We start from the raw sequence: 11,710 nt of genomic DNA on the forward strand, positions 1-11,710 counted from the left end.
ATGGAATCCAAGAATATAGATCATAATGATCATCAAGAAAACAAACATAAGAGTACTCATGTGAGAAATACTTATAAAAATTCATAGTAGAATGAATAGATTGATAAAAGATAATGATAGAGTACAATAGTGAGAGTTATTTATAGGGGTGAGTGATGAGATAAATCCGCAGGTGCACGGTTTATCGAAGTAGTAAAAAGAGAGTATCGTTCCGACAAGGAGTTGTTCAATTCAATTAACCTTAATGGGTGATTGGAGAAAAGTTCAGTTGTAAAGTTTGGATTTTTAAGGATTAAAATTGACATTTAATAAAAAGCGCCTTACGATTATTGGTTCATCTAAATAACAAGCCCTTCACAGAGAAACCCTAACCAGAATTTTATATTGGATTTACTTTCTAAACACAAGTTTCTTTTAAGTTTATCACATCTCCTTTCGGTTTCAGTGAGTGTGTTCCTCTAGCAAACCACGCTTATTCTCATGGTTGGTTGCTATTAGAATCCTTGAAGAATGAAACTTTATTTGTCTCAAGGTTTGCTAGACTATTCTCATGTTTCGCAATCCTTGTCTAATTTCACTTGTTCCAATATCAAAACTCCACTATCGCTTTATGAATTGATATGTGAGATGATGAATTAACAAATACTAACCCTCCACTTTCGCTTCATGAGTTTGATATTTGTTAATTCATTATAATAACGGTGAAATTAGATTAGAAAGTAGATTTATATAAAATTAGGGTTCAAGGCTTGGTTTGATTAGGGTTATGTCATTTAGACTTACCCAACAATCCCAAGACAAGAAGAGTCTACTCACTCATGTTCATCATAGACATAGAAGAGGAGAAGAAGAAGAAATTAAAATAAAATAATAAAAAGGAGAACTTTTATTAAGAGAAAACAATTGTCTATTGAATTCCAAGAACAAAAGATGATTTGTTATGATAGCTAGCTACTCTATTTATAGTCTATATCGACATAACCCTAAGAAATACATCACTAGAATGTTCCACAAGAAACCACGGACTTTTAGGTCGGAAATAAACTAATAGGTAGCTTGTCTTTGAAGCAGAAGCAGCAAAAGAATATCTTGGGAGGTGGCACGGTCGTGTGGCTGGTGCACGGGCCGTGTCAAGCTTCTGACTTGGGGAAAATGTATTTTTGTCTTCAATCTTTGTATTTTTAGCCTGAAGCAGCTCCAAATCTTCTTTCTTTTGCTTCAAGACTCAATTTTTCAATTATTCGTTCCTGAAATTAAATAACTTGCAATTGAAGTAAAATAGTTCTAAAAAGGAAATAATAATAAATAAAACGGAATCAAATCTAAATAAAACGGACTCAAATATTATATTAAAAACACTAATTATTGACTCATCAAACTCCCCCACACTTGAATATTTGCTTGTCCTCAAGCAAAAGGCATAAACATTAGCAGCATAAACAAGATTAACATATGACAACACAATTAAAAATTTATGTCTCCTCTAAGGCTTCATTTCAAGTGTACACTAATCACAACTTCAAGCATTCCTTGTGAACCTATTCAACCCAACAACAAGTCTCAAGTGAGTGTGTGTGTGTGTGTGTGTGTAGCCCAACCCTTTTCTTGCTCTTGTTTAAGACATATATTATGAGGAAACAAGTTCTAACCATAACACTAAAGTAACCGAGAAAAGTCCTTTCTTCATTTCATATAAGAGAGATGGGAATTATATGATCATTGGATCATTTGACATTTTAAGAAGGAATCACATAAGCTATATTTAATTGTAAAGGAAAACACCACATTCACGTGGGAAGTCAGCGAGGGGTATCCTTTCCCCCCAGATCCAATGATGTCTCCTCTAAAAATATATTTGCTCTCAACCCTCTTGATAATCAACCAGTTTTAGGCACTTGATCATTTTAATGTCTTAGTGACCAATCAGTTTTGGGCACTTGCTCACTTTATTTATTTTTCAAGTCTTTTCTCCCCACACAAACTTATACTACTTTTACTCTGAAGACTTTTAAGGGTTCAATTTACCATTAAAGTTAGAACGTGCTCCTTAAAATACCTACTCATACACTTGCTCAAAGGCTGCAACTATGTGCTTTTCTCATTGAAAGTTTTCACAATAAAACAAGATGTGGGTATAGCAAGAACACCTAAAACACAAGAAATCATTTTCATGCACACAAAACAACCATTTTGGAAGAGACAACAAAAAATTTATGTCATAATTTATAATAAAAACAAGCTGCTTTTTGTGCCTTTCGCAATAAAACATAACAAAAGAATTAAAGTTCAAGGGAGTTTGGAAAACACTACGACACTTAATAAGACAAGACACTTTATTGGCTCCCCCACACTTAGGAGAAGCATTGTCCTCAATGATTAAAAAATAAAAGAAAGAAACAACAATAAATAATAGGAGAAACGGGTGCGGAAAGCTCACAATTTGGCGAATGAAGAGCAAAACTGGCTTTTCAGCCAAAACCTCTGCGCACGGCCGTGCCTCTGCAGGCACGGGCGGTGCCTTCCTTCAGCTGTTTTGATGACTTGTTGGTGCATGACACAAGCACAACCGTGCCACCACAGGCAGGGGCCGTGCCACTCTTCTAGCAATTGGCTCCTAAATTTTTTTTCTCCTTTCTTGAATCGTAAGCGGACAATTACCTACAAAACAATACAAAATGAAATAAAGCAATAAAAATTGTGGGTTGCTTCCCACCAAGCGCTCTTTTATCGTCACTAGCTTGACGAAAAAGGGAGTGAAGTGTTTTTCAAGGGGGTCCCTTAAGAGCTCAGACGGCTTTTTCTTCAACGGCTTCACCTGCATTGTAAATCTTTAGCCTTTGGCCATTAACTTTGAATGGTCCGGTTTTTTCAGAAAAAATTTCAATAGCTCCATAAGGATAGACCTTGCGGACTTTAAACGGACCGGACCACCTTGATCTTAGCTTACCTGGGAAGAGCCTTAACCTAGAGTTAAAGAGTAGCACGAGATCACCGCTCTTAAAGTCTTTTTTTAGAATATGCTTGTCATGCCATTTTTTAGTTCTTTCTAAATGCGAGCATTTTCATAAGCATCCATCCTAGTTGAAGTTTTCTTTTTTCACCAGATAATTTCGGGTCCAAGTTGAGGTTTCTGATTGCCCAATAAGCCTTGTGCTCGAGCTCAACCGGAAGGTGACAAGACTTCCCATAAATTAGTTTAAATGGAGTCATTCCAATGGGGGTCTTGTATGCCGTTCGATAAGCCCAAAGAGCATCATCGAGCTTAGTTGACCAATCTTTTCTAGAAATTGAAACAATTTTTTCAAGAATTGCTTTGATTTGTCTATTTGACACCTCAACTTGGCCACTAGTTTGTGGGTGATAGGGTGTTGCAATTTTGTGTCTCACTCCAAACTTTTGTAGAAGTTTTTCAAAAAGTTTAGAAATGAAGTGAGATCCTCCATCACTTATTACAGCCCTTGGCACTCCAAACCATGGGAAAATAAATTTCTTAAACAATTTTATAACAACTTGTGCATAATTGGTAGGGGAGGCAATTGCCTCAACCCATTTGGACACATAATCAACCGCAACTAATATGTAATGATTTCCGAAAGAAGAAGGAAATGGTCCCATGAAATTAATACCCCAAACATCGAAAATTTCTACTTCAAGTATTTCTTTTAGTAATATTACCGGTGCGTTTGTAACGCCCACTTTTTCATAATTAATATTTAAGTGATTTATGGCTTTTTATTAGAATATTATGTGAATTATTATATATATGTGTATATATATATATATATATATATATATATATATATATATATATATATATATATATATATTGGTAAAAGATATGTTAATAATATAAGTATTTTCTTAAGTGGGGGAGAAATATTGTTATTAGTAGAAATAATTAAATTACTAGGGGAAAGAGTAAGTTGTGGTGAGAAGAGCAATTAGGGAAAGAATAAAAGTCTGAAATTGGGAGAGAAAATTAGAACGCGTACAACAGAGGAAAGAAGAGAGAAAGAAGAGAAAACCAGAGAGAACCCTAAAGAACGAAGAACGCGGCTGTTGGATTTCAGAATCATAATCTAAGGTAAGGGTGAGACTAACTCTCATTATTAACAAGTTTTAATTCATAGAAGTGATCAATTGTTGTAGGTTTAAGGGATTGGGATTAGGTCAAAAATCATTAAAAGTGGAAGAATTAGGTGAATTTTGATGTAGTTTGATGTAGACAGATGTTAATTAGTCATAGAACACGTTTAGATGCTGATTGGTGATGAATTAGAGGACTGGGTAGTGAGAATTCGAGTGCTGAGATGTGTTGCAGAGCTCCGACAGAACCCTGTTCTGTCATCGCTCGCAACTGCGAGCGTTCCTACTCGCACCTGCGAGTAACCCTTTTAGCTCGCCACTGCGAGCAATGTTGTACGCAACTGCGAGTTGCCCCGTTGAACTCGCCATTGCGAGTTGTTTAGCTCGCAACTGCGAGTTAGTGCAGTACAGACTTGATGTGGTGCGAAATTGTGTCTTTTCGCCCGTTCCTTTGATGAGTTAGTTTCTGATGTTTATATTATAGATGATGTTGCTAATTACGATGTTCCAGTGATGCTGTTTTGATGTAATGAACTGATATGGATCTTTTGTTAATTAATTTAACATTAAAAATGAAGATTGTTGCATTTAGAGTCGAGTTGTTGCATAGTCGGCGATGGGGGCTTAATGCCTGACAGGTTTTTATGACCTTAGCGATGGGGGCTTAATGCCCGACGGTCCAAATATGACCTTAGCGATGGGGGCTTAATGCCCTGGTGGTACCACATGCATGTTGTTGTTGTCTAAGTTGTTGTTGATGTTGTTGTTGCATTGTAGAGTCATCATAACTAAAAATAAATGATGAATATTGTGATGATGTTGCCGTTTTGATGCTGTTGTTGCTGTCCCATTATTTATAATGATGTAAATGGAGTGAATTAAGATGAATATGTTACCTTCGAATAACTATGAAGTTGTGGATTACTTAACCTCGTTAAATGATGACTAAATGATGATATTAATGTTAGATATATGCTGTTGGTTATCTTTTATGAATTTTTATTTGTTTTTAATGAATGTGAAATCTCACCCCTTCTGCGTATATGTTGCCTCGACCGTGGGTAATGTGCAGGTAATAAAGACTAGATGTGTTCGTGAGTAGACTCCTCACTTCGTGTCGTCTAGGATGCTCTTATACGTAACGGGATGGGGGTGTCTGATGATTGTTTTCCTTGTTACGTATTTTATTTAATAAATGTTGAACATTTTATGAAGACTATTTGAGATGTTAAGTTGTGGCCTTTTATGCCAAGATTTTATGTGACGTTGCGAACTAAATTTCCGCTGCATTTGATTATTGAATTTTATAAAGACAGGTTGCTTTAATAAATAGTATTTTCCCATTATTATATTGTTGTTAAATGATGTATTGATGTATGTGATGCTCCGTTATGTTGATGAACTCTGATAAATTTAATGAAATTTTTAAGTTGGGAAAACGGGGTGTTACAATTGGTATCAGAGCAGGTCGGTCCGTCCGGCCAAGTAGTGAGTCAAGTTGTGTTAATTTAGCAATTGGAATACCATTATTATGTTATTCTAAACGTTGTGTGTTGTGCAGTAAAGAAGAGTAGATCTGGAGGCTGCAAACCTTATCTGTTACAAGAGGACTAGAATGGCTGGAAGAAATGATGCTGCGATTGCTGCTGCTTTGGAAGCTGTCGCCCAAGCTGTAGGACAACAACCAAATGCTGGTGTTGGTGTTAATGCTGATGTAAGGATGTTGGAGGCCTTTCTGAGAAATCATCCTCCCACTTTCAAAGGAAGGTACGACCCTGATGGAGCACAGGCATGGCTCAAGGAGATTGAGAGGGTGTTCAGGGTTATGCAATGTACTGATGATCAGAAGGTGCGTTTTGGTACGCATATGCTATCTGAGGGGGCTGATGACTGGTGGGTGGGTCTATTACCTGAATTAGAGCAAGGTGGTGCGGCTATTACTTGGGCTGTGTTTAAGGGAGAGTTCCTAAACATATATTTTCCTGAAGATGTTCGTGGAAGGAAAGAGGTCGAGTTCCTTGAGCTGAAGCAAGGAAACATGTCAGTGACAGAGTATGCGGCAAAGTTTGTGGAGCTGGCTCAGTTCTATCCACACTATACTGGAGACAATGCTGAGTTTTCTAAATGTATCAAGTTTGAGAATGGTTTGCGTCCTGATATTAAGCGAGCCATTGGTAACCAACAAATCCGTGACTTTTCTGCGTTGGTGAGCAGGTGCAGAATCTATGAAGATGATTCGAAGGCTCATTATAAGATTATGAATGAGAGAAGGGGTAAGCAGCAACAGAATCGTGGGAAGCCTTATAGTACTCCAGCTGATAAGGGCAAACATAAAGTGAATGATGAGAGGAAGCCTAAGAAGAATGAGACTCCTGCTGGGATTGTTTGTTACAAATGTGGAGAAAAAGGTCACAAGAGTAATGCTTGTGGTGCTACTGAGACGAGAGGGTGCTACCGTTGTGGTGTCAAGGGGCATACAGTTGCAGAATGCAAGCACGATGACACTATTTGTTTCAATTGCGGTGGGAAAGGACATATTTCTGCTCAGTGTACTGAACCAAAGAAGGCCCCGGCCAGGGGTAAGGTTTTTGCTCTGACTGGTACTCAAACTGAGAATGAGGATCGTTTGATCAGAGGTACTTGCTACATTAATGATACTCCTTTAGTTGCTATTATTGATACTGGTGCTACACATTGTTTTGTTGCTTTTGATTGTGTTTCTAAGATGGGCCTTGCTATGTCTGATATGAATGGAGAAATGGTTGTCGAAACTCCAGCTAAGGGTTCGGTGACCACTTCTCTCGTCTGTTTACGTTGTCCCCTGTCTATGTTTGATCGTGATTTTGAGATTGATTTAGTATGTCTACCTTTGAGCGGAATGGATGTGATTCTTGGTATGAACTGGTTAGAGTACAACCATGTTCTCATTAATTGTTTTAGTAAGTCGGTGCGTTTCTCTTCTGCTGAAGAGGAAAGTGGCGCGGAGTTTTTGTCTACTAAGCAGCTGAAGCAGCTAGAACGCGATGGAATCCTAATGTTTTCTTTGATGGCATCCTTATCTTTGGAGAATCAAGCAGTGATCGATAAGTTACAAGTAGTGTGCGATTTCCCTGAAGTTTTTCCTGATGAAATTCCTGATGTGCCACCGGAAAGAGAAGTTGAATTTTCTATTGATCTTGTTCCAGGAACGAAGCCTGTGTCTATGACACCTTACCGTATGTCAGCTTCTGAGTTGGCTGAGTTGAAGAAACAGTTAGAAGATCTACTCGACAAGAAGTTTATTAGACCAAGTGTTTCACCTTGGGGAGCTCCAGTGTTACTGGTTAAGAAGAAAGACGGCAGTATGAGGTTGTGTATTGATTATCGACAGTTGAACAAAGTAACTATAAAGAATAGGTATCCACTTCCAAGAATTGATGACTTGATGGATCAGTTAGTGGGTGCACGTGTGTTCAGCAAGATTGACTTGAGGTCGGGTTATCACCAGATTAAAGTAAGAGATGAAGATATGCAGAAGACGGCTTTTAGGACGCGATATGGACATTATGAATATAAGGTGATGCCTTTTGGTGTTAGTAATGCACCTGGTGTATTTATGGAGTATATGAATCGCATTTTTCATGCATTTTTGGATCGCTTCGTGGTTGTGTTCATTGATGATATTCTGATTTATTCTAAGACGGAGGAAGAACATGCTGAGCATTTGAAGATTGTCTTGCAAGTGCTGAAAGAAAAGAAGTTGTATGCTAAATTGTCTAAGTGCGAGTTCTGGTTGAAGGAAGTAAGTTTTCTTGGCCATGTTGTTTCTGGTAGTGGTATTGCAGTTGATCCATCTAAAGTTGAAGCGGTATCACAATGGGAGACTCCGAAGTCAGTTACAGAGATTAGAAGCTTTTTGGGTTTAGCGGGTTACTACCGACGATTTATTGAAGGATTTTCTAAGTTAGCACTTCCGTTAACGCAGTTGACGTGTAAAGGTAAAACCTTTGTGTGGGATATTCATTGTGAGAACAGTTTTAATGAATTGAAGAAGCGTTTGACGACGGCTCCGATTTTGATCTTGCCGAAACCTGATGAACCTTTTGTAGTGTATTGTGATGCGTCCAAGTTGGGTTTGGGAGGTGTACTTATGCAAGATGGTAAGGTGGTTGCGTATGCATCAAGAAAGTTGAGGACTCATGAACGAAACTACCCTACTCATGACCTTGAATTAGCTGCAGTTGTATTTGCACTTAAGATTTGGAGACATTACTTGTATGGTTCGAGATTTGAGGTGTTTAGTGATCACAAGAGCTTGAAGTATTTGTTTGATCAGAAGGAATTGAATATGAGACAGCGAAGGTGGCTCGAATTGTTGAAAGATTATGACTTTAGTTTGAATTATCATCCGGGTAAAGCTAATGTTGTTGCAGATGCCTTGAGTAGGAAGACTTTACACTTGTCGGCACTGATGGTTAAAGAGATGGAATTGCTTGAACAGTTCAGAGACTTGAGTTTGGTTTGCGAGATGTCGCCACAGAGTGTGAAATTGGGGATGTTAAAGATCAACAATGAATTTCTGGATAGTATCAGAGAGGCGCAGAAAGTAGATGTGAAGTTGGTGGATTTAATGGTTGCAACCGATCCTGCTGTAGACAGTGACTTTAAGGTTGATGACCAAGGAGTGTTGAGGTTTCGAGGAAGAATTTGTATTCCTGATAATGATGAGATGAAGAAGATGATCCTTGAGGAAGGCCATAGAAGCAGTTTGAGTATTCATCCAGGAGCTGCTAAAATGTATCAAGATTTGAAGAAAATGTTTTGGTGGTCAGGTTTGAAGCGCGACGTGGCACAATTTATGTATGCATGTTTGACTTGTCAGAAGTCAAAAGTTGAGCATCAGAAACCTGCTGGGTTATTGACACCGCTAGAGATTCCGGAATGGAAATGGGATAGTATATCCATGGATTTTGTGACGAGTTTGCCGAATACCAACAAAGGGAATGATGCAATTTGGGTGATCGTAGATAGATTGACGAAGTCGGCCCATTTCATTCCGATTAATATTACTTTTCCTGTGTCCCAGCTAGCAGAGATTTATGTTAGAGATGTCGTGAAGCTACATGGTGTCCCATCAAGCATTGTGTCGGATAGAGATCCGAGGTTTACATCGAGGTTCTGGAAGAGTTTGCATGAGGCCTTGGGCACTAATTTGAAGTTAAGTTCAGCATACCACCCGCAGACGGATGGACAATCGGAAAGGACAATTCAGTCACTGGAAGATTTGTTGAGAGTTTGTGTGCTTGAGCAAGGTGGAACTTGGGATAGTTATCTACCCCTGATAGAATTCACGTACAACAACAGTTACCACGCTAGTATTGGAATGGCACCCTTCGAAGCATTGTATGGTCGGAGATGCAGAACTCCGTTGTGTTGGTTTGAATCCGGTGAGAGTGTGGTATTGGGACCAGAGATTGTCCAACAGACTACTGAGAAGGTGAAGTTAATCAGAGAAAAGATGAAAGAATCACAGGATAGACAGAAAAGTTATCATGATAAGCGCAGGAAGGATCTTGAGTTTCAAGAAGGAGACCATGTGTTTCTGAGAGTCACTCCGGTGACGGGTGTTGGACGTGCATTGAAGTCAAAGAAGTTGACTCCGAGGTTTATTGGCCCGTATCAGATTTCAGAAAGGGTCGGAACGGTTGCTTATAGGGTGGGTTTGCCACCACATCTTTCGAACTTGCATGATGTGTTTCATGTATCGCAACTTCGAAAGTATGTGCCGGATCCATCAGATGTGATTCCAAGAGATGATGTGCAGGTAAGGGATAACCTTACAATCGAGACCCTACCGGTGAGAATAGAGGATAGAGAAGTGAAGAGGCTTAGAGGCAAGGAGATACCTCTTGTGAAGGTTGTTTGGGAAGGAGCAGCCGGTGAAAGTTTGACTTGGGAGTTGGAGAGTAAGATGCGGGAATCTTACCCAGAGTTGTTTGAACAAGGTACGTTTACGAGGACGTAAATATTCTAAGTGGGGGAGAGTTGTAACGCCCACTTTTTCATAATTAATATTTAAGTGATTTATGGCTTTTTATTAGAATATTATGTGAATTATTATATATATGTATATATATATATATATATATATATTGGTAGAAGATATGTTAATAATATAAGTATTTTCTTAAGTGGGGGAGAAATATTGTTATTAGTAGAAATAATTAAATTACTAGGGGAAAGAGTAAGTTGTGGTGAGAAGAGCAATTAGGGAAAGAATAAAAGTCTGAAATTGGGAGAGAAAATTAGAACGCGTACAACAGAGGAAAGAAGAGAGAAAGAAGAGAAAACCAGAGAGAACCCTAAAGAACGAAGAACACGGCTGTTGGATTTCAGAATCATAATCTAAGGTAAGGGTGAGACTAACTCTCATTATTAACAAGTTTTAATTCATAGAAGTGATCAATTGTTGTAGGTTTAAGGGATTGGGATTAGGTCAAAAATCATTAAAAGTGGAAGAATTAGGTGAATTTTGATGTAGTTTGATGTAGACAGATGTTAATTAGTCATAGAACACGTTTAGATGCTGATTGGTGATGAATTAGAGGACTGGGTAGTGAGAATTCGAGTGCTGAGATGTGTTGCAGAGCTCCGACAGAACCCTGTTCTGTCATCGCTCGCAACTGCGAGCGTTCCTACTCGCACCTGCGAGTAACCCTTTTAGCTCGCCACTGCGAGCAATGTTGTACGCAACTGCGAGTTGCCCCGTTGAACTCGCCATTGCGAGTTGTTTAGCTCGCAACTGCGAGTTAGTGCAGTACAGACCTGATGTGGTGCGAAATTGTGTCTTTTCGCCCGTTCCTTTGATGAGTTAGTTTCTGATGTTTATATTATAGATGATGTTGCTAATTACAATGTTCCAGTGATGCTGTTTTGATGTAATGAACTGATATGGATCTTTTGTTAATTAATTTAACATTAAAAATGAAGATTGTTGCATTTAGAGTCGAGTTGTTGCATAGTCGGCGATGGGGGCTTAATGCCTGACAGGTTTTTATGACCTTAGCGATGGGGGCTTAATGCCCGACGGTCCAAATATGACCTTAGCGATGGGGGCTTAATGCCCTGGTGGTACCACATGCATGTTGTTGTTGTCTAAGTTGTTGTTGATGTTGTTGTTGCATTGTAGAGTCATCATAACTAAAAATAAATGATGAATATTGTGATGATGTTGCCGTTTTGATGCTGTTGTTGCTGTCCCATTATTTATAATGATGTAAATGGAGTGAATTAAGATGAATATGTTACCTTCGAATAACTATGAAGTTGTGGATTACTTAACCTCGTTAAATGATGACTAAATGATGATATTAATGTTAGATATATGCTGTTGGTTATCTTTTATGAATTTTTATTTGTTTTTAATGAATGTGAAATCTCACCCCTTCTGCGTATATGTTGCCTCGACCGTGGGTAATGTGCAGGTAATAAAGACTAGCTGTGTTCGTGAGTAGACTCCTCACTTCGTGTCGTCTAGGATGCTCTGATACGTAACGGGATGGGAGTGTCTGATGATTGTTTTCCTTGTTACGTATTTTATTTAATAAATGTTGAACATTTTATGAAGACTATTTGAGATGTTAAG

This window comes from Medicago sativa, chromosome 2, assembly GCF_051527215.1.
Source record: "Medicago sativa cultivar Bolivia chromosome 2, Bolivia_mono, whole genome shotgun sequence".
NCBI lineage: Eukaryota > Viridiplantae > Streptophyta > Magnoliopsida > Fabales > Fabaceae > Medicago > Medicago sativa.